The sequence below is a fragment of the Leptonychotes weddellii genome, chromosome 10, assembly GCF_054177405.1.
Source record: "Leptonychotes weddellii isolate Sample4059 chromosome 10, ASM5417740v2, whole genome shotgun sequence".
NCBI lineage: Eukaryota > Metazoa > Chordata > Mammalia > Carnivora > Phocidae > Leptonychotes > Leptonychotes weddellii.
In genome coordinates, this window is record NC_138378.1 from 115,211,446 (window position 1) to 115,236,337 (window position 24,892).

Genomic DNA, 24,892 nt, shown 5'->3' on the forward strand with positions numbered 1-24,892 from the left:
TAGAACATAACAATTTCATTGACTTTAGTTTACTATGTCTACCTAAAAACAGAGTGAGAATCAAAGTTTCAAGTAAAGACTCTGTTTCCCACACCAGGAATGATAAAGTTCATCATAGTTACCCATTAAGGGCTTCACAAGTGTCATGAATGTGCTGGGTGTTCAGCATGCCATACTGCATTTGATTCTTCTTGAACCCTATGAGGCATGTTCTGTAGAATCCTATTTTACAGATAAGGAGGATATTTGAACTTTTGTGAGCCTCAGCTGGTAAGTAGTAGAGTTGCTTCAAGTTGGCTTCAAATCTCAAGTTCTTGCTTGGCAGAAAAGGAGATTGGCCCCCAAAAAAGAGGCACTGAAACTCATACAACCTGCATCCTCAATAAATCCCAGAATTGTTTATGTTACTTTTTCTTGCAATACAGATTTACCATTTTTTCATCATGTACAAAAACAGTCTCAAAATTGAAACCTATGTTTTTACATCAAAATATTTCAAAATGTTTACTGAATATTTACTGATATTTACTGATTTTTCAGAATTTACTGGTATTTCAAGATATTTACTGAAAATTGTTTTTGGTAAATCTTCTAGATTTTTATGCAGTCTATGCAAATGAAGATGATAACTATCCCCAAAATTATTATGATCAACTCATCTTGTAATACAGGAAGTGCCTAAGGTCCTATCTTGACAATAATATCATGCCTGCACCTCTTGTTCTTTTCTTCATTTTTAGCCATTCTTTAAGAAATTTAGATCAATTTAGACCCTTGAAAGATAAGAATCAATAATAAACATGTTTAATATCTATAAACATCTATGTTACATAGTTCACTAAATTTTACTAAAACTGGACATCTGGTTTCATAGAAAATTTCAAAATTCTCATCAAGCTCTGGTATTACAAGACCCCTCTTGCCACTTGCAATTTGCATTATAAGAACAAAAAGCACATACATCCCCAACCCACTGACTCATTTGATGAGAGCAACAGGGTGCAATTTGTGAGCAGAAGGTGTCCTAGGTGAATGGACTGGCCAATGTCATGAAACTTCATGCCCCCTGTAATCTCTGTGGCTCCTGGGAGTCACACCCAGAGCAGAGGGTAGGTTGACTGATGTCACCGGGACAGACAAGAATGCTGATTATCGGTGCTTTCAAGGGCAAAAGAACAACAATGCATTCTTATTTTCCTGTGCAGGAGGAGGTCGCAGAAGTCCACCAAATGATTTGACCCCACTCAATACGGGAATGGCCCTTTATGAAAGCCAACAGAATCAAATATTGTTCTGAGTGAGAGGTGCTCTGACCCCCCACAGGGACACCGTCAGTTACTGTGGGAAATCAGTGGAAATCAGCTCGACTGCCGTGGGAGAGAAGGTCGCACAACTCTGCCAAAGCCACAACACAGCCGTCAGGTGCCCGTGAGGGCTCCCACCTGAGTGTGCATTCGGTGAGCTAAGACGAGGGGGAAGAGGACAGTTGTATGCAAAGGGACTGTAGTGACATCTAGCCACAAACCACGCTTCACTTTTCCCTCGGTGAAGAAAGGGCAGCACCGAGAGAACAATTTCCAAGGTCATATATCCAGCTAAAGGCACAGTCAGATACAGAAAAGTATGTCCCTGCCCTCGAGATTAGAACTGTGACGCCCCAGATCTAGAAGGGGATAGAAGCCAGAGTTGAGCACTAATTAAACGACTGTGGCCATCACGATAGTAATCAGTGTGTTCTAAAACCTTGCAATCCCTCTATTGGTTGAAAAAGAAAAAAAAATTAGGTGTATTACAGATTTATTAGGGAGGAGGGCAGGTGTGAGTTAGAGAACCATAAAGGTGATTACTATTCACAGGCAGTGTCAGAAACCCCACGTGGCCCAGGGACCTGGCTTGCAGCATGCTGCTCCCTGCATTCTTGCTGACAGAGCAGTGAGTGAGTTCTGAGGGCCTGGGGGTGCCCCGGAGGTGACTCGTAAAGGCACAAACCTGCTCTCAGGAAATGCAGCGACTTTGCCCATCACATCTGCAGCTTCCAGGGTAATAAGGATGAACTTCAGGGCAGGTTCTCTTTACAGGGGCTAATGAGTCCTTGCAGGGCCTCCGAGCAACTCTTCCTGCGCGCCGAGCAGAGTGAAGCAAGGAAGGAGAGGAAATGGAACTTTCCTGAGGTTTTCCAGTCACCCCGTTATATATATGCCTTTATGGGAAGTGCTCCTCCATGTGGGAAGGATGCCAGGGTTTCACGCCTGACATCGTTTCCTGCTTTCTATTAGATTTTTGTTTTTTTGTGTTTTTTTGCATTGGTTTGGATTTTGTTTTTCAGCGTGCTTTGTCTTTCTCAGGCAGAAAGCAGGCAGGCTTGGTAAATCCAAGGCAGTAACGGCTTGCAGATTTTAAGGCACTGTCATGGGGCAGTATTTTGTGTGGTCTTTACGAGAACTATGTGAAGTACCTATTTTCCCCATTTTCAGATGAGGGAACGGTCATTCAGAAGGCTTCCAACGAGGGGTTGAAGGCCACTCGTCCACCCGGCAACACGCTGTGTTCAAGCACAGACCACTGACTCCAAGTCCCTTGGCCCTGGGCTCTGTGTGGAAATGTTGTTCATTGGAAGGAGAGCTGAGGCCCCCACCCGCCTGTTGACCCATTGCTTCTTTAAAGATGTGAATTCGCCTGTTTCCATGCCCCATCCTTCCTTGCAAATTCTTCCAGCATTTCACGTTCCATCTGTTTCTGGTTTCCTCCCCACAACAGTCGAGCCATGTGTCTGACTTAATTAACTGGCCATTAATCAGTCAGCGAAGAGGTGTTGAGGGCCCACCACAGACAAGGCCCAGAGCAGGCAAAGGGAAGACGAGAGTAAAAACAACTGTTCCAGATTCATGGGGAAACACTCCTTACTCACAGACAGATTAAACAGCATCACCTCTGCCCTGACTAAGGGGATACCGACAGTTGGTGGAAGGTCAAGGAACACGGGAGCCAAAGCAGCATTCATGGGGATGTCGATTCAGAACACTGGGTAAGAACCGGCCCAGGACGGGAGACCTTCCGTGGAGCAGGTCTAACAGCCAAGCTCATCTCGTGCCCGACTCTTGTCACAGGCCCGCTGCTCCAGTGACTCAGAGCTGCCGGGAGCTCTCAATACAGTGTTTCTCTGCCCCGTTGGCCTCAGATGTCCTTAGATTCTATCTTCCTGAATAACCCTTTCATTCTTAACAACAGGCCTGTCATTCCCTCTTGAACACCAAGGACTAGGTTAGATGCTATTCCTTCATGTCTCGACACCTTCCTGTGCCCACTTTCCCTCGAACACAGGCTCATTATGCAGCATCTGTCTTTCCCACCATTGAAATCATCACAGTTCACTGAAACATGAATATGCAAACAGCAACGCAAGTAAAATAAAACTGACGCTGTTGTGTACACGAACAGATCTGACTTGTTAATATATGATGAGGATTCTTAATCTATGTTCATAAGTGATCAAAACTTTCTTATTTTGGCACGAAAATTATATTGGCTGATAAAATAAGTTAGAAAACTCTTCTCTTTTGAAATTCTCTGCATCATCCGACTTAGCATGGGGATTACCTCTTCTCTGAAAATTTAGTGAAATCTACCTGGAAATCGTGTGAGCCTGGAATCTCTTGGTAAGAAAAACTTTGATTACCCAAGAAATTTAGTAATGGTTATGGGCTTACTCAGATGTCTTCTCTTCTTAAAAATAGATGTATTATATGCAACTAGTGAATCATTGAACATTACATCAAAAACTAAATATGTTGGCTAACTGAATTTAAAGAAAAGAAAAAGAAAAATAGGTGTATGGTTTATTTCTAGAAGAATACCAGCTTTGTCGAAATTCTGAAATTCATTGGCATAAAGTTTCTCAGACTATCTTCTTAAGAATTTTAAATCTTTACTGTTTCTGTTTTTCTGCCATTTGTTCGTTTTTAATATTGTCTATCAATGACATTTCTCAGTGTTTTCTTAATGTTGCTAAAGGTATGCATATTTTATTAGTTTGTACAAAGAACTGTACTCTAGTTCTTGTTGGTAAAGTGTATTTTCCCTGTTTTTGAACACAGAAAAGCAAATACACCATACTTTATGGAAAATATTTACTAGGAGAAACTCACGGAAACAGGAGCAGAGGCAGTTTGGGGGCAGTATTAGTCGGGGGTCAGGGTCCTCCAAAAGATCAAATCCAAATTGTGTGTGTGTGTGTGTGTGTGTGTGTGTGTGTGTGTGGAGAGAGAAAGAGATAGAGATTTATTTTTAGGAAATGGCTCACATGATTACGGAGGCTGCCAAGTCCAAAATTCGCAGGGTGGGCTGGCAGGTTGGAGACTCAGGGAAGAGTCAATGTTGCAGTGCAGGCCAAATTCCTTCTTGCTCAGGGAAAGTCAGTCTGTATTCTATGCAGGCCTTCTACTGATTAGACGAGGCCCAATCACATAATGGAGAGCAGTCAGCTTTACTCAAAGTCCACTGAATTAAATGTTAATCTCATGCACAACACTTTCACAGAAATGACCATAATGATGTTTTACCAAATATCCAGGCACCCAGGCCCAGCCAAGCTGACACATAAGATTCACTTTCCCAGGTACCCATTCCCGGTTATACCCGGGACAGTGCACAGGGATCTGTTACGTCTGGGTCTCAGTAGGTAAGGCGAGTCCCTCCATCTCTTGAGCTCTAAGGTTTTTAAATTGCATGAGTGGGGAAGCACAGCCCCTTCCCCAGCGTTAGCAGGGGCTAGCACCCAATGCAATATGATATGGCAGAACTTTGGCCCCTACTGCTGTTTCACTGCCTAGAGTATTCATCAGATAGAAAAGCCAGAGGCTTGGGGCTCCTGGGTGGCTCAGTCAGTTAAGCAGCTAACTCTTGATTTCAGTCCAGGTCATGATCTCATGGTCCTGGGATCAAACCCCATATCCAGCTCCACACTCTGTGGGAGTCTGCTTGAGGATTCTCTTATCTCTCTCTCCCTCTGTCCCTCCCCGCCTCAAATAAATAAATAAATCTTAAAAAAAAAAAAAAAAAGAAGAAGAAGAAGAGAAAAGCCCTAGCCATCCCCCTGGTATCGACAGAGACCTGGGGTCCAAGCTCTTCACTGTCTTCTACCACACTCTCTTCTGTGAATCAACATTTACATTTTTTTTCTCCTTTCCAGACTTACTTTTATTGATGGTAATTTTTGTATCTTCTCATTTATTTTGATTTAAAAATTTTTCCTTCTCTAGTGTTTGGGAAACTATAATCACAATTCTAGTTTCACAGTCATTATTCTTAATTTTTAAATGTACACCTTTATTTATACTTTTAGAAAATGTCTAAAGTATGTTAGGTTTTTGTCTTTTTCTAGAACACGCATACTTTCTTATTTGTAATGGTCACTGAGCATTACAAATTTATCACTGCTGTCTGGAATTTTAATTTTATATTTTTGATATGAAATAGTTTCTTTTATAACCAATAGCTTCCGACATGATTTACTGATTTCAATACCACTTACTCTTGTTACTTTTACCTGGGTTCACTTGTCATCTTCCTAAAGTATATCTTTTAGAAATATCTTTAATGAGGACTGTGCCTAGTAAAATCTTGAAGTCCTCCTATGTATGAAACTATAATTAGTTTGTTTTCAGTATTGAGTGAACTTTTGCAGGGAATAAAATTCTGGGTTGAAGGTATTTTTTCCTTCACCTTTTTGAAGATAATATTTATTTCTCTTCTGGCTTCTTTTGTGGCTGATGGTAAGATTATCCAAGTGAGCCCACTCTTACCCAGAAAGAGCCTTCAGTATGTCCCCAACTTGAATTTCTAAACTGATATTGGGAGCTCTTGGTGAAGGGAAACTGCAATGAGGTCCCTAGGCTCCACACCCATTTCCTACAGATCACTGTCCTTCCATTCTCACTGATCCTCAGCCCCTCCATCTTTTAAGGCCGGACCTCAGAACTAACCACCCCCCTTAGGAAAGTCCACCTTTTATGTGAACAGAAGAAGAGGTAATGGCCAGAGAAGGGCATAGGAGAGGGGCTGTGGGCACCCTGAAGTGATGGTGTGTGTATTAAAAGAATAACTTTTTATTTTCATTCCTACTTCCTTTATTACTGGTGTTTGTTGTTTCGTTTTTAAACTCATTTGATCCTGGCCGTAATTTTGCCATGTATGTACGTGATTATATTAATCCCACACTTGATCTCAATCTTACGAGAAGGTTTTCTTTTGCTCCATGGAGGTAGGGATCATGTGTACTTTGTGTAGCATGATATCCTCGATGCCCAGCAAAATGCCTGGCTCATAGTGGGTATACAGTAAATCAATTCATTACATAAAATTGAACTGAATTACCTTAGGAAGTGAGTTTTGACACAGACAATAAAAGAATTGCTTTGAAATAGGACCTTGAAGGATATTTAAGGGAATGGAGTAAATCGTTTTAGAAAAAGTAAAAGGCAAAAGGAGCACAAATAAAGCAGGTATTAGTCAGGAAAACCACCGATTGAACACAAAGAAGATTCTAGGCCTGGATACTATTAAAAATGCCAAGATAATTTCAATATGTGAGCACGGGAAACAATAAGATGCTAACACCACAATGCACAGTGAAAGATCATCACAATATTTGGGGGACTTTTTAAAACAAAGTACTCTTATCAACACATTGTGATTGTCATGGAATAGTTACATCTACTTCTACTTCATGAGATTTTTAAAAAGGAACAAATCTTGACTTTTTCTTTTTTTAAAGCAATTTAGAAAAGTTTTCAAAGTTCTATGTCCCATTGCTTCAGTCCCCAAACTAGTAAAATATTTTCTTTTAAGATTTATTTATTTATTTGAGAGGGGGGAGGGGCCAAGAGAGGGGGGAGAGAAAACCTCAAGCTGACTCCCCACTGAGTGTGGAGCCCAACATAGGACTCGATGTCATGACCCTGAGATCACCACCTGAGCTGAAATCAGGAGTCAGACACCAAACTGACTGTCACCCAGGAGCCCCACCAAACTAGTAAGATATGATTCCAGTTGTCTTCCTGATTCAGCCATTATTGTTTTGTTCTGTTTCTCTCACGTCAGCAGTGACTGGATCGGTGTAGTTCTAGCCACTTTTTTAGTGTGTTATCAATGGTTCAATAAGAATATTGCTTTACGGTTAAGGATAAATGGTTTCACTTGGACAAATTCAAGTATAATGTAAATAACTATAGTTATTTATAAATAAATAACTATGTAAATTTCTATATTAAATATTAACTGATATGGGGTGCCTGGGTGGCGCAGTCAGTTAAGCATCTGCCTTCAGCTCAGGTCATGATCTCAGGGTCCTGGGATTGAGCCCCACGTCGGGCTCCCTGCTCAACGGAGAGTCTGCTTCCCCCTCTCCCTCTGCCTCTCCCGCTGCGTGTGTTCTCTCGCTCTCTCTTTCCCCCTCTCTGTCAAATAAATAAATAAAATCTTTAAAAATAAACAAAGAAAAATAAATATTAACTGATATATAGAGACTATATAGAAATGAGCAAGGTTGAGTTTGCAGAAGGGTCCTTGTAAAGCCAAAAGTTGTAGGAAATAACTCTGGAAAAGTCATTAAGAATACTTCTTTTGTTTGTCTTATGCCACATAATTTTCTGTGAACTAGGGGACCTATAGTAAACAAGACAAATAGAATTCCTGCCTCCAAGGAACTAAGATTCCAGTGAAATAGGCTAATTAGAAAATATTAGAAGAGGGGTGCCTGGGTGGCTCTGTCAGTTAAGTGTCTGTCTTGGGCTCAGGTCATGATCTTGGGGTCCTGGGATCGAGCCTTGCATTGGGCTTCCTGCTCAGCGGGGTGTCTGTTTCTCCCTCTGCCCTTCCCACCGTCTGTGCTCTCTCTCTCAAAAAAAATAAATAAAATCTTTAAAAAAGGAAAAAGAAAAAGAAAATATTAGAAGACAGAAAATATTAGAAGACAGTCAGTATGGCTGCCACCTATTAAAAAGTCCTATTTCCCTTCTTGATAGGAATAGAGGAAGAAGGATTTTGTGGCCCAGGTGTGGACGAGATCATGCAGCCCATAGCTGCTGCATGGCCTGTGGTTCATGAGAAGGCAGGAAGTGCAAAAATTATACCTAAATAAACAGGAGGGGAGCTAGTATCCAAGATTCCATGACTGTTCAACTGAGCTGACAGAGGGAATCCCTGAATCCAGATAAGTCTTGACATTCACCCTGAAATTAGGAAATCGGCACCTGAAGCTCCCACATAACATTTTGTCATCAATCTTTGGTTAGAGTATGTTGCCTACCCACTTGATATTACTTATAGTATACTTTTTGTTACTTAAAAATCTTCATATCACTCTAAGATAAAAAAGTTTGGGTTTTATGTATACTATTTGCAGAACTAAAATAAAAGAGAATTGGTACCCTAGCATAAACCTACCCCATGAAATAAATATTTGGAATGTCACTTGGATTGAGATATTACTCATATATAACATCAGGACTTTATTCTACAACTAAACCAGATAAAAACTTAAAAAAAAAATCAGCAACTGGACACACATACTAATAAAGCTATTCTCTCCATTATGATGACCATTTGATAGCATTTATTTTAATAATCTAGAAATGTATGGTTCTTTACAGTGATTTTAACCTCTTTTTCATTCATATTCTTAATTGGTACAGAAAAACTGCTCTTGGGAAAATCATGAAATTATTCATACATTTTTTATTTCATTAATTCTAATATAAGTGATGATTGAACTTTCTGCAGATTAAATGAAAATATGAGATAAAATGAATATGAAAAAAATGGATTCTGAGACAGACTATTTTTCATTAATATTTAATTGGTTGCAAATTTTGCTATCTCAAAAAGTTTCTGCTCTCTGCTTCATTAAGTAAGTTCTGTCATTATTCAGTGTAATTATAGCTTTGGGGAAAATTTCCCAATAAAAGCTTAGAAGGGAAAAAAGGAAGCATAACAATTAATGATAAAAGCTTAGTTAATACTTCTCAGTTTCCAGATTTTCTCAGAGTTCTGATCAGTGTGAGTTTCTGTGACCTATATGGGTGGATTAGATGAATGTTCATAATTGATTTAGACAAGAGGGAGGGTGTCAGGAAAGCAAACAGATTTTTATCCACTTAATAATTTCCCTATATGTCTGAACATTTCCTGAATTCTAGAGTTCACTCAGCTATTTAATATATACTATGTATATGGAAAACATCTGCAGATTCTCTGCTCTTGCCAATTCCCCAAATGTTTGCTCAAAGTCTAGTATGAAGCATTCTAGATCCATATGAGAAACATTCACTTTTGGTCCATTTAGATCCAATTTTGTTTAAGCATTTGAATTCCTGACATTATTGCTTCCTGTCTGTATGGCTCCCAACTGTGGATCAATGATTTGAATTCTATTATGCATAAGGCCTAATGTGTTTTTAAAGGCCAATTTGTCCTCTCCACCTTTTAGAATTTTTCTTATACATTGAGTGCAGGGATATGACTTAAAGATGTACCAGCTCATGCAAACATCTTCCTAAGCTCCTGCATTCTGCCCCATAATATGCCACCACCAATATTAGAGTTCCCACTTTAGGAATTGATTCAAACCTGTATTATATTATCTGGCATATGGGAAGAATTTAATACCATTTTGTTAAACAAATGCTTCTCACTAGTTTGGGCAAAGAAGACAGGTCAAATTGTTGACCATTTCTGATTTTGGTTTTGAAGAATAAATCCATGTAATTTCTTTGCAACTCCCATTGAACCACAAAGCACAAGGCACTTTGTATTCTTGATAAAAGTTATTTTAATTCCCACAGGAAAGTTCTGAAGTAGATAGCACTGGGATCATTTTAAAGATGAAGAAGACTTACAAGGATTAGTTGGTTTTCCACACTCTGTCCCAGCAAAGTAAAACACTAAATGAAGACTTCTGTCCCGTACTTCAGAGTACTTTCCATCGTGAACAGATATCCCCCCAAATGCTGTAAAAACCTCTTGCTTGACGTGGGTATAGTAACGCTCTATTAGAGGAGACCTCTCTCAAATCAGTCTCAGGCCATTAATAGAGAAAAATGCCAAAAGGCTCAGCCACCAAATAATTAAAACTTCCCATTTTTGTAAGCTGCCAAGCTTCTAGAAATATCCCACCACTAGTCTCCTCTTTCACTTAAGACCCTGAAAACTCTTAGTAGAGGTGAAAAATGGGGATCTGTGGGAAGGAATGAATTAGGTGATTACCGCCTAGCACTCAGAGTAGATCTAAATAAGCACAGTTAGAGGACTGGCTTAGCCTATTCACCTGCTCACTGCACAGACGTCAGCTGAACAGTCTCCATTTCCAACATCATATGTTGTGTACCTGAACATATAGCTGGAAAAAAAATGAGGGGCTCATATATAAATTATCAATGATCTAACAATACAGCATGATTATCCTCTAAGCAGATCAAATTTGGCTCACCACCTATTTTTAGAAATAAAGTTTTATTGAAACACAGCTATTGACATTCCTTTACACTATTTTCTGTGGCTGCTTTCACTGCACAATAGCAGAGTTGAATAATTACAACAGAAATCATGTGGCTTGCAAAGCCTAAAATATTTACTATCTGGACCTTTAAGGAAAACATTTGCCTATCCCTGTCTTAGGGAGGCTAAGCGCCTTATATTACAGCAACACCAAGTTCTCAACTCTTTTCAGAATCCCCATGTAATTCCAAGTCTTTTACAGGTGTTTCCCTCTGCTTACGTGTCACTTAAGATTAGGTTCAATTGTAATTAACAAATCCCACAGGAACTTAAGCAGTGAAAAGATTGGAGTTTATTTCTTTCTCACATAAAATCCGAGGCAAGTCCACTTCCTTCACTTTGTTCCAAAAAGTCTTGCAGGGCCTTAAGCATTTTTTAACCTTCCACTCTATAATCCATGGATATGATCCTCAACCTCAGGGTCTAAGATGGTAGCCGGGACTCCAGCTGTCACTTCCAACAGACTAGAAGAGTAAAAAAAGAAATAAAAGAACAACGGAAAAGAAAAAAAAGGAAAGGCACACAACTGATCTTAAGGAGTTTCTTGAAAGTTTCTTGAAATTTTAGACGTTTGTGTGCAAGAAATGAACTTCTACTATATTGAGTCATGTAGATTTTAGGGGTTATTACATTTCCCACAGTGCATTATAATATTACAATATTAAGATATTGTGTTCAATACTAATGAGAAGACTATGTCAATTTCTTATTCGACCTCTATACCCTCAACATCTGCCACATTCCTGGCACCATGGTACATGCTGAATACATGCGAGTTGAATTGTTACTGAGCAATAGAACCATGCACAAATATTCTGGGAACACAGAGAAAATAGTGTTTCATTCAAACTGGGAACATCATATTTATTTTTCAATCCAGGGCCATATGTGTTATAACAATATGTGAAGCACAAATATTCCATTGGATAAATTTTTTAGTTAATCTCACATGGAACTTTTTGTTCTGTCCCACGATGTACCTTCAAATAACGTTGTCTGTGCTGCCTTGATAGACACCTCGTATATTTAAGAGGAGGCCCTGGACTCTGGGAGAATTTATGAAGAGTGACCTCAAGGAGTGAGATCAACTTACAAGCAATATCAGGTTCTCGTTCGGACTCCAAAATGGTGATCGCATGGAGAACAGAAAGGCTTTCTTCAAGCTGTCATTTTAAAATACCCACACTCTATTCCTGCGACAACCAGAGCCTTTCCCACCAACATGGAAACTCGGGGTGTTGATAATTTTTAATGACAAGGTGAGTTTCCAAACAGAACTTTCTCTTCATAAATGGAAGAAAGTTAGATGAAAACTTGGCATGGCCCGCCACCCCCCTCACTTTTCTCTATCCCTTCTCTTCTAGCAAAACTTGCCTGTCCTTGCACTTAACCTGAGCAGATACTATCATTCTTCCTGGTATACAGTACTATGTTTATGTGCATTTTTTAATGATGGTCTCTCCTCCTAGAATTTATGCGCCTTGAGGATTGACGTGTCTTTCTTATTTGCTCTTAATTTTCCCCAAGCTCTTGCCCAGTGCCTCATATATAGGGGCAAATATGAGACTTGGTTTGAAGGCAGAATGAACTAGTTGGCCTTAAGTTAACAGGAAAATGGGAGGAGAAAACTATATCTAGTAGTGGGCTTGGAGGAAAAACAAACAAACAAAAAAACTTGAGAAAAAAGTCAGTCTTGGAGTTGCAATATTGTGAAAAACTTGCTGGGCTGGAAGCAGGAGGCTTGGATGCTGGTCCCAGCTTGGCCACCAACCATGTGACCTTGGGCATGCCAGCTGACCTCTCTGTGTCTCAGGGTCCTCATTCTTATCGTGAAGGTGCTAGAAGAAATTAATTCTGTGGGCCTCTCATGACCCACAACCCCACTCTAGAGAAAAATGTGGCCCCAGTTTAAAGTAAGACAGGGCCATCTACCACTGACATGACTTCTGTTTTATATCATTAAGTGTCTTATTTTATTTTATTTTATTTTTTTATTTTATTTATCAAAGAGACAAATATGAGTCTCCTGAAATAAAGCAGACCATCAGTGAGTTGTGAAAGGCATCCCACCCTTGTCCTCCCAGAGGAAAGTGGGCAGCCCTTTGTCATTCCAAACTTGATGTGTCAGTGGCCATGAAGATAATGTGGAAGACAGAGCCTGGGGAGGCCTGCCACAGAGGAACAGTGTTCACCCCACTGAGGACAACCAAAGCCTTTGTTCTCTTGTAATATTCTGCCTGGCAAACAAAACATCTTGGTACGCAGCACCAGCATAGCTTTGCTCCTCCTGCCCGAGGTTCATAGAGACAGTAGAGCTTGTCTGAGGAATCCTTCATCTTCCAAGAGGGGAGAGAGGAAAGCTTGCCACGCCTGGGGTGGACCCCCCCCAAGACTAAATAGGACAGAGTGACTGTCAGTTTCATGGCAGTGGGATCCACATTCCCTCTGGCTGGGCCTTAGTTGTTGCTGGAGAGGCCCAGTGTGGTGTGGAGGCACAGGGATTGTGTGACGACTTGAGACACTCAGGGACAGAGACATAGCCATAGCGTGGACCCACAACTCCAGTTTGGACACTACTGTCATGTAGCAGAGGGCAGGAAGGCTTCGGTGCCGTGTCACCCCAGGGCTCTGCCCATTGGAGCAGTCCTTTCCAGACTCCATGGGCCTGAGTTTATGAAAAATCAAGAGCACTTGAGATCATGGTGTTGGGTTTGGCCACCTGGTCCTCCTTCCTGTCCCTCAAACACAACAGACACACTCCTGCCTTGGGGCCTTTCCTCTGGTGTTTCTTCCCCTAGAGATGCTTTCCCACAGGTTCCACTTGCTAATTCCTCCACCAACTTCGAGGCTTTGTTGAAATCACACCTTCCACATGAGGCCCACCAGGACCACACTGTGAACTCCCACAGCCTGCGCCACTCCCTGGCCAACCCCACTCCCACTCTTCCTGATCCAGACCCACTTCTTTTTGACATAGAACTCACCCCTCTCGACTGTGCCATATAATTCTGTTCCAAGTGTCTGGCCCGATCACCTCCCTTCCCCAGATGAGAGCTCCCTGGGGGCAAGAATGCTCATTCTGCTCACAGACGCACCCCAAGTGCCCAGAACAATGACTGGCACAAAGCAGGCCCTTGCTCAGTGTCTGTTGAATGACTGACTGAATGGGCTTATTAGAAACCTCCACCAGTTTTAATTTGCTTTTGAAAACACAACAGCACTTTGAGAATGCCTACTGATAGAGCCTGAGGACTGCACCATGCAGCACACACAGCATCAGACAAATCCGCGGTGCTCTGTGGACTTCTCAGAATGGAGTCTTCGGAAAAGAAAACTAACGTTCATGGAGCTGACGGCATAAGGTGTTCTTTGAGGACAACCCTCTGAGGTCAGGAGTATTATTTTCTGCATTTTATAGATTAAGTAACTGAAGCCCAGAGGGTTTAATCAACCTGCCCACAGGATGTCTGAGGCATTGTTTAAATGACTGATATGTTTGTATTAACTTCTTTAATCCTACATTGACCCGGCAGCAGGTCACATTAGAACCCCCATTTCCGGGGGTGCCTGGGTGGCTCAGTCAGTTAAGCATCCAATTCTTGGTTTCTGCTCAGGTCATGATCTCAGGGTCATGAGATTGAGCCCCACACTGGGCTCCGTGTTTAGTGGCAAGGATTCTTGAAGATTCTCTCACTCTGTCCCTCCCCCAGCTCATGCTCTTTTGTACGCTCTCTCTCTCTCTCAAATAAATAAATAAAACCTAAAAAAAAAAAAAAAAAAAGGAAGAAGAACCCTTGTTTCATAGAGGAGGAAACTGAGGCTCAAGCTCCCGTGGACACGAGTTGTGAAGCTATCCCTTCCGGACCCCTGCTGGTTATCTCTGCCACATAGCCTCTCTAATTATTGCCCCAGGATCTTTCTCAGGACTTCCTTCAAAAAGTATCTTTATACTGAAAATTCCAGAGAAAGGTTTCCAACATTTTTAGTATTCACATTGCCCACTTTTCTGTGTTTAACGTTGACATTTACCAAAGTTCTCATTTTGATGTGTAATCTGATCATTCCGAGGATTCATAAGCACATGTGCGTCCTCTCCTTTTGCCTTTTCCATTTGGGGAGAACTGCCGCTCTGTGGGTGACGCATTGAGTGTAGCTGTAACCACCGCACGGTGAACAAGCAATAGGAAAGGTCCACAGCCACAGGAGTTCCCCTGTCACCAAGTGCAGGGCTGGCTCAGCAGCTCTGCTGCTACTCGGGGAATGAGCAGCCATACAGCAGATCAAAAAGAAGGGACTGTCTCCTTCTTCTGCTAAGAAGGTGTTCGCCTACCTCTCACCACGGGGTTAGTCAATGCCCAGCCTCACCACAGTTCAGAGCAGAGCTAACCTAGAACACACTCTGTTTACTAAGTGTGATCAGTTGGACCAGCCTCTCTGAGGAGAGGTTTGGGTTATTCTGTGCTCAGAATGACTAAGAGAGGTAAGATGAAAGACAAAGGATGAGGTCATTTGGGGTCTAGCAACCCGATGGGGCCCCCAGACTTGTGAGTGCTTCTTAAACTACTTGCATAAAGAGCAATTTTGTTTTTCCTCAATCTTTAGAAGACCAAAATTTGTGAAATGTATTCCAAATGAATTACCAAAAAAAGAGAGAGATGAAAAGAAATACAAAATAAAAAACCCAATTTGTATTATTATTAGATTATATTAGATTAATATGTAATTAATACTTTAGATTAGATTAGTATTATTGGATTATAAAATTGCTCTGTGGGATGCCTGGGTGGCTCAGCCAGTTAAGCGTCTGCCTTCGGCTCAGGTCATGATCCTGGGGTCCTGGGATCGAGTCCTGCATCTGGTTCCTTGCTCGGTGGGGAGCCTGCTTCTCCCTCTGCTTGTGCTCTCTCTCTCTCTGACAAATAAAAAAATAAAATCTTTTAAAAATTTGCTCTTTAAGGTTGCTATTAAAAGTTTCTAAGAGCTCACTCTCCATCTTCGTACTTATCACATTGCAGATGATTACCAAGTAGACCCACAGACCACACTTCAGGTGGCAATGCTCTAGACCAGGCTGGGTAGTCCAAGACCTGCCCTGGATGGCAGTGGAGAGAGGGGCTATGAAAGACAAGTTCAACCTAAAGAATAAATACAGAACCCAGCATGAAAGGGGCACAAAAGTGGTAACTGAGCCCAGTGACAGTAGCAAGAGGGAAGATGATCCAAGCCCTGTGAAGCAACGTACAAATGAGCAGAAGACAAAGAAAAGAAAGAGATGGGATGATGGTGGGAGCATGGCAGTGTGCCCCCAACAGCTGATCACTATTTCAGCATCCAATCAGCTCATTTGTCACTTATAAGCTATATGTTTAGCATTCAATTAGAACACAGTTATTAAAAGCTCATTAGACAGTGAGCCCCATGAGATCAAGAGCAGGGTCCTCTTCCCTCCATGTCTCCTGTGGAAGGTCAGGATACTGGTTACATGTGGTTACATGTTTAATCTTAGTTTAACCCACCCTACTTTGAGTAGGAATCTGGAGAGTAGGACACCCATTTTGGAGAGAACAGTCAGCATTTTTTCTGACTTGATGACTTTGCCCATTATGACCATAGGGTCTCCAAATGCAGTTCCCAGTGAATTTGTCTAAGGGATCTCTATCCCACCACAGCCGCTGATCCTCTCAGTGTTCACACTGATGATCTGCTGCTGATGCCATGGTCCCACCATTGCTCCTTCTCAGGCCACCTCCAGCCAGTACTACTGGTTTTGCAGGAACTCTTAAAGTAGCAAGAAAAAGTTGTTTTCCTCCAGAAATTACAAGTTCTGTGGCTCTTTAGATTAGTTTCATTCTCTGCAGGAGAATGAAGAACATTTTTTTCTCAGGGATTTCACCAGTAGACACGTGAGAGCTATCAACTATGCACAGTCTTGATTTGCCAGAATCGGCAAGAGAACTCATGCTTCTCAGCCTTCTCCCATTATTGGGTTCATTAGGTATCTCCTCTCAGCAGCCCGTGGAGAGTGGGCAGCCTGCCTTCTGCCTTCTGTTTTATCCCAGGAACCTGACTTCCAGCCCCAAATCCTCTCAGTCATGCGTTTCAGCAAACATAGGAGTTTTCATTATAAAAAACTCCTGCATGACCTGTCCGATAGGCAAGAAGTCCAAGGTGAGCAGATGTATTAAGTTTCACAGCATATAAACTCTCCTGAATACAATTGGTTAAGAGAACTGATGCTCATGTGACAAGGAATCTTCTCAAAGGGACTGTCCTCAGTGCAATCACGATGCCCAGTTATGTGTATTGTCCTTTGTCTATTCATTTGAAAACCTTCTCTCTGAAGAGGCCTGCTTAGTAACAGCCAAGTGCTGATTACTTGACGAATCATCAGGAGGTCATATCTTGATCTTGGCAAGCTACAGGACAGAAAAAATAAATGAATTCAAGAAGTTTTAAGGCAGTTGTTCTCAACTGAGAGTGGTATTGTCTCCCTCCCCATCCCCCACCCCCCACCCCCGCCTCCCATCCCCCAACACCTCTACCCTCCAGGGACATTGAACAGTAGCTGAAAATATTTTTATTTTAAATAAAATATATATATAATATATATATATTTAAAATATATATTTTAAATATATATTTATTTTTTATTTTTATTTGTGGTCATGGCCACAAATGCTGCTAAAAACCCGCCGTGCACAGGACAGCCCCCGCCACAAAGAGCTGTCCAGTCTGTATTGTCAGTGGTGCCGAATTTGAGAATCCCTGCTCTGGGATCATACCCCTGATGAGCAAGTAATTAATAATTATGATTTAGATTGGTCTGATACTTTTATTTGGTAGACCAGTTCTCTGAGTTTTTTCCAGCCATAAATGTGCAGTTGCCGGATTTGCTTTGATAAGTAGAAAAATAGCACTACCTTGGGAAATAAACAGTAAGGCAATCGACTTTTAGAACAAATGTGCAATTGTTTAACCTTTGTGGGCACATCTCTCTCTTTGGCAACCACTGTTGGACTGGGAGCCACCATTCCTCTCCCTCCTCCTCACTTGCCCTCCAACAGAGGTTTCTGCCCTGAAGTATGATCCTGGTGAAAGTTCATAATTCTGCCATTCTGAGACCTTTCAAGAATGGCATCTGTGTGCTGTGGCAAAATCACAGCCGATAGGGCTTATCAGAGGAGGGATTATCGCTAACTGAAGAGTGGCATGTGGTCCATTCCTCCCCAAACGTCTATCCCAGGCTCTTCCAACTTCAATATGCAGATGAAGCCCCTGGTAGTGTGGGGGAAAAGGGGTCTTGATAAAATGCAGATACTGATTCAGGAGGTCCTGAGTATGCTCCGAGATTCAGCATTTCTAACGAGACCTCGGATGATGCCAAAGCTGCCTGTCCAAGGCTCACGCCTTGAGTGGTGAGTTTCTGGAGTACTGCCCATGGTCCTGCTCATGCACCTGTTTCAACCTGGCCCATATTATTCAGACACGTGGCTTACCTCCCTAAGGAAGCTGGGAAGGCCGTATAGATTCATGGGAAAGGTATGTATTTCGGAACCTGAAAAGCACATATTTAATCCTGGATCTTCCTCATAATGGTTTTGTGATCATGGACAAAGTAGCCAGGCTTTCTGATATCAGTTTTCTCATCTTAATATGGTTATAATCATTATTTCACAAGACTGTTGGCAAGAATTAAATGGAATTACAAGACTTCAACCCCTCATCCAAAATACTTAGGGCCAAATGTATTATGAAATCCAGAATATTTTTAGATTTTAAAAAAGTGATATGATGCATGTGAATGTATGATGTGAATGTATTATGCTGCCCCTCTGAGGCAGCAACCCAAAACCAAATAAATATGTTAATAGTTCATGCAACAAAATATACAAACACTATACCGAACAGGAAGATTTAGGAGTATAAATAGCTAATGTTCACATCAGGTGTTGCTGCCAAATATGCTCAGGTCAGATGTAAGTTACAAAAAAAAATCTTTCAGTTTTCAGACTATGTTGGATTTGGAAACGATAGATAAAGAGACTGTGGACCTATGCCTGGCTTGTGAACACATTCCTCTTTCTGTCGAAAGAGCGTGACGCACTTCTTCCCTACACGTTCTAGGCTGTGAAGGCAAAGCCTCTGAGACTGGGACTAGACACGGAATGGTGCCAGACCCAGGGTCTGAGAGAACCAAGACAAGGGAAAATCCCATTAACTAGGGCCAGACAGGATTCAAGGTCAAAGTCACCCCAGCACCTGGAGTATCTCCCTATTGAATCCTGACAGCATTCTTTAAACCACGCCCACATCCCCACACTCACCCCCTCACACTCATACTCTCACATACATACACTTACACACACACACACACACTCACACATATATATACACACAGGTTCCCGTTCACACATGCTCTTAAAACCATCAGGACCTGGGGCTAAATCCAGAACTTGGGGCCTGGGGGGAGGTAGAAGCAAGAAGCCAGATAAGTTCTGAGGAAAACACACCTCAATTCCCCCTTCAGCTCATAACACTGGATGAGAATATTTCCTTGGAAGGCTCTTGACTACATTTCTTGAAAATATCCTTAGGAACACGGGCACCACTCGGAAGGACAGTCATTTCCTACCTCTTAATTTACACAGACAGTTAGATGTTTGCAGGTGCAGAACCTCTCTTTCCTCTTTCTTTCTTTCTTTCTTTCTTTCTGTCTTTTATGATCTTATAATCGCAGCTCTTTGTACAAGATTTGGCGATGACAACTTTGCATAGCACTGAAAACAAAAAACATAGAATCACAGCCCAGATTATGCCATTTCTCTAATTTTTTAAGACCCAGGCTTCATAACTATATTCAAAGGAAGTGTGAGCAAGATGTGGGAACACCTCAATCCTGCAGCTTCAGCGACATGAAGCACGCGTGGCCGGGGGACATCCCACAAGAGACCATAAGAGGGGAAGGCCTTTGACACATCCTGAAAGCTGGCTGAGGCGTCACGATCTGATATGACAGCTGGTTCCCACCCTGGAGTGCAGTGTACTCTGCAGTGAACATAGGACTCTGAGATTATCATCGAGATGACTGGAGGACTGTACTCGCAGAGGCAGTCTGAGTGCTGCGGTTGTGAGCTCGGTCTCTGTAGCCAGCCCGCCTGCCTTCAGTGCTTAACTCCCCTGCTTGCTGGTCGTGTGACCTTTCTGTAACTCTTCCAGCAATCTGAGGTCGCATTTCTTCACATGTGAAAGAAGGATAATAGGGCTTACTTCATAAGATGGCTGTGAACATTGCGTGAATTAATAGACATAAGGTCTGAGAAGAGCACACAGCAAGTACCTATGTGTGCATTGCTACTATTTTATTAATCTAGCTCCTGTTTCTAGACTGAGTTGACTGGCAAGTCAGTCCTGCTGACTGAGGTCCCCCGCCAGACAGCAGCCCTTCCAGGCATGAAGGGACCTCTTCCGGGGTGGGTGGGCCCATCCTTCCCTCGGCTCCAGAGCTCTGAGAAGGTCCTTACAGGACAGAATTATCTACCGAGCCCCACGCACTGTGTGAGGCTCTTGACATATTTTATCTCACAAAGTAGACATCAGTTATCCCCATTTCACAGATGAGAAAACGTGCTCAGTGAACCCAAGAGACTTGCAATCCACACAACAGTTAAGTGATGAAGCCACATTTGGAAACAGAGTTTCAAATTCCAGATTCTTTCCACCAAGCTCAGTCTCCACAGTTTCACACAGCCTGTGAAATCTATGCCAGGAAAGGTTGGATACACACCGAAGACCATTATCTCCCATTTCAGGAGAAGGGGCACAGGGCAAGAGAGGAGCTTGATCGCAAACCAACCAACCAACCATAACATACAAATAACGACCAAAAAGCCCATGGTCTGTTAGTCCCATCATGTCAGGAGATCTATGGCATGTCAATGGCAAAAATGTGGATGGGGTAGAATAGCAAACTACGGGACAGACCTTGAAACCAGATCTGCCCAGCTCTCTGGATCAGTCACGACTCATTCCCCATGCAGTCCGCAGACCCCAGCTGAGCTGACTGCACAGAGGAAGCCAGAAAGCAGCCCACCGCCAGCCACTTAGACGACTGCTCAGACTCCCACACGGCTCTGGACCCCACCGAGCCAAAGAAAGAAAACGCTCCTCCTTTCAACAGCTCAAAAATTCTGCTTGGGGCCCCACGGAGGTACCACTGAGCCCGTGTGGTCCGGCAGGTTTCCCCCGGCTGTCTGAGGAAGGACAGATGCTGGCCTGCTGCTCAGCTAAGTGATGGGGAGAGCGTGCAATTTCCCCCCACCCCGCGTGACCACGGCCACGTCTCCTGCCAACTGGGCCACGAACCAGAAGCAGCACCACTCAGGGAAAATGTTTCCAAACAAGTAACCTATAGCCTGCATCCGGGCCGAGGCCAGAAACCCGAACTCTGGCCCACAGTGAATGGGATACTTCTCAGTCAAGTTGCAAGTTGGAAAGACTTATTTCTCGGCGGAAAAAAAAAAGACATTCTAAAATAGTCTTCAGGTCATTCTAAATAGTTTTTGCAAAGACAATGTTGCTAAACCAAGTAAGTACGTGGCGCTTCTGGTTTCCTGTCAAGATGATCAAAGGGTGTTTGTGTGCAGAATGATACATTTTAGTAACGAATGCCCAGCATGTCTGCAAATATTCAATTAGAGGCGGAACAGGTGGGCGTGGGGTGACGAGGGAGGGCACGTGGCCGAGCTAATGGCCTTTCTGTGGTTGCTGCAGGCGCTGGAGGTGGCTAATGAATCTGATAGCATCTCTGAGTCCAGGCTGGGCGATGACTCACCAGCCCGAGACTCATTAGCTCAGGGTCCCCCAGGGACCCAGAGCTTCCTTTCAGAAAAGGGAGGTGCAGACATTTCACACCGTTCTTGCATTTCCATAACTCTCTTCAAACAAGTAGGAACGGGTTCTACAAGCCCAGGAATTTATATTCTCAGAAGAAAAGCTTGATTGCCGTGAATTAGCAACAGTTTCATTGATTTTGGGTGAGATTTGGAGAACTTAAAAATTCTGGGTATTAAATGGACGATTGGAGCTCGTTCACTTCCTTCGTTGTTTTGCTCTGAAATCTGGCTGCTGCGTCCCCTACATTTCCAGCTCTGCGCACATGCACTCACACGGGACTCGAGCGTCAGCACGCAAGCCTGCGCGCTCTGCCCATGCCCGGTCACCGTCCACCTTGGTGACATCCATACCCAATTTGCATGTGTAAAGAAAAATGTTCTATTTGGATGGGAAGCATCAGTCAGAGAATCGTGTTAATAATAAAGACAAAACTCCCCTTCTGAAGATGAAAATGGCACATGCAGATCCTCCTGGACAGAACCACCCTCACCCCCTTGCTGTAGGTATCTATTTATGGCAGTTGACATTTGAGTCCTCCTTCCTTCAAACTCCTTGTCTCTTGGCTTTGGTGACACCATTCATGTGTTGTTTCCCTCCTGCCTCTCTGACCTCTTCCCTCCTCTTTCTCTGCATCCCTGATAAGCTGGTGATCACCTGGATTTCTGCCCCAACTCTCTGCTATATTTCCTCTGTGGCTTTGCGATCTCATTCACTCCAGAGGCTGTGGTCCCCATCTGTGAACTGATGATGCTCCTGTCTGCACTCCAGACCCATCCCTCTCCCCAGCTCCAGCTCCACGGAGCACAGCCTATGCTCAGCTCTATGGGGTACCCCACTGTACGTCCATCCCTTCACCTCTACTCCTGCTGCCATCTTGCATTCCCATCACCCCTCAAGTCAAGTAATGCACAAAACCAGGAATGATTCTGGACCACGCTGTTTCCTTCATCTGCCTCAAATACTGGGACCCTGGTCATTGGTTCCCCCTTCCCCCAACCTCATTCCTTTTCATATTTCCCCTTATACTTTTATAAAGTGCAAATCTGATCACATTAGGTCATATTTAACACTCTTTGGGGTCTTCCAGGCACCTGGGAAATCATTTCCAAACCCTTTTGTCCGACATACAAGGCACTAGGAATCTGGTCCCTGAGTTAGTTATCATAGCACCTTCCCTTTCGTGTCAACATTGAGCTCCAATCAAGCACAATCTCATGATTATTTCAAGTTGCCCTGCTGTTTCACTGCCCTCTGCTTTTCTTGAAGCTGAAATACCGTCACCCTTCCACCTCAAATCCCCACTCTCTTTCATGTCCCTGTGGAGCTCTGTCTCCCGTCACAGGTCCTACCAAACTACATTGCATGTGTACATTTCTGTGGCTCTACTGTCCTCTGCCCGCATGATCTTGACAAACTACTTCACTTCTCTTTGCCTCACTTTCCCTACCTGTAAAATGGGTATAACAATACCTACCTCCCAGGGCTGTGCTCGGGATTAAATGAGTTTCTAAGTTTAAAGTTCTTACAACAGGATCTGCCAGAGCGACCGGCACATAGCAGTTTCTCAATATTTGTGAGATTAAAGAGGTGGAACAAAAGGGTCATGGTGTGACTCATGAGTTCCTAGCAGGCATGGCTCATCTGTCTGGAGATTACTTTCTTTTTTCACCTCACTAAACACTAAGTCTGAAATATTTTTATATTTAAAAAAAAAGCTCCTTCTTTTTTTTATTGGTTACTGTACATTCTTTTGCTCTAAAGTTTTACCTTTCTTTGAAACCCCCAGGATGATGGAAACGCTCTTCCCCTTTGTGATTGGGTGGTGAAGTCACGGGTACAGCGTGTATAATACCTGAGACACCTGGGCACTTAACTGCACAAGCTGTCCCCCAAAACAGAAGAATAAATACCATGGGCATATACTGCATTTGGCGACAGTCACTCTGTGAAAATGCTGACCTATTAGTTTTTCTCGGAGAAGCTGATCCTGTATCATTTTGAAATGTGAATTTCGCACTACCTGAAATCCAGGATCGGAGGAGAGAGAAAAAGAAACCAGAACACTCCATCTTTTCCAGTCCTCTTTCTACACACATCCTCACTAAAACGCGAGAGGGAAGAAGAAAATTTAAATGGGCCAAGAAAGGGCTCGTTGTGTCTGACACACCCCAAGATCCAGAAAGCTGGAGAGATTAGGTCTCCAGGAAAGGAAGGGGAATATAGGTCGTAAGAGAAGGTTAGTAGGAACATGTAAAGAAAGCCAGTTCCCCTATAGAAGGGATTTCTATGGCGATGAAATTCGACCTACGTTTGGGTCAGTCTTCTTGTTCTGCATATTCTTTACCCCAGCAAGTACTAGGCACTCGGTGGCTGGCATAACCTCCACTGCTCCCTCGGTCCCTTGAACTGGAAAACAAGGATGGAAACACTAGTGATCTGAACTCTGAAAGGGTGAAAGCCCCAAACTTCTTTGGCTCCCCTCCTCTCCCTGAAAGCCTGGGGTTGATGGTGCCAGTCTGAGCACAGTGGTGAGTACCTCCCACATCGTGTGAAGAAGAAACCAATCTTGCTCTCTCCAGGGACCTTGGACCCATGCCTGCCTACATGCATTTGGAAAGTAGCCTTGAATGCAAAATGGTATTTGGAAAGTTACGCATACAACTTATTTCTTATTGTATCAAGCCTCTCCCCTTCAGGTTTGCTGTAGAGTGAGGGAACTGCCATTCTACCTAAGAAAGCAAAGGTATTAGGCATCTTTTCTTACATGGGCAAATAAATGTGTATGGTAATTTGCCATCATATATGTCTGACAGACCAGTATTCTGAATTATTACTCGTACATTATCTAGTGTTTTTCTGAGTCCTTAACCTCCACCATGGCTGCTCAAGATGCCCACCTTCCAAAGGGGAGATTCAAACTTCTCACAAAGGGGTGTCTGTGTTTGTCCCACAGTGATGAAGACTGAGCTCTACACCAAAACCTGTGCACACATTTATAGCAGCTTTCCGAATAGAAATGGACAACAGAGTAATGGTTGGTAGATATTAAGGAGGAAACAGGAGTGGAAAGGAGTTGGGGGTATAAAAAGGCCACATGAGGGATCCTGGTGGTGACAGAAGTCCTCTTTTGGGGGGCATTTCTGTGTCAATGCCAAGATCCTGGTTGTAATGCTGTACTATAGTCCTCCAAGATGGTACCACTGGGGGGTGGGGGGGGAATGGGTACAGAAGAAACCACAGGATCTCTCTGTATTAGTTCTTACAATTGAATGTGAATATACAGTTATCTCAATTGTTTTTAATTAAGTAAGAAACTGAAAAAAAAAAAAAAAGAAGAAGGGATACCTCTGATATGCAAGCAAGGCTCATGGGGTCCCCGGAAGGGAGGATGCATGGTGAGTCAGTCCGCCCATCAAGCACCTCTTAGGGTTTGCCGCAGAGTGAAGGA

General features: G+C 42.9%; 1 long non-coding RNA gene across 1 annotated transcript; it reads left to right on the forward strand.

Annotated features, from left to right (window-relative positions):
- Nucleotides 1-3,343: 3,343 nt before the first annotated feature.
- LOC145723729 (uncharacterized) lies at nucleotides 3,344-24,673 on the forward strand. Its single transcript, XR_014148983.1, has 3 exons — nucleotides 3,344-3,656; nucleotides 11,565-11,810; nucleotides 23,231-24,673. It is a non-coding gene; the product is annotated as an uncharacterized LOC145723729 (long non-coding RNA).
- Nucleotides 24,674-24,892: the final 219 nt, after the last annotated feature.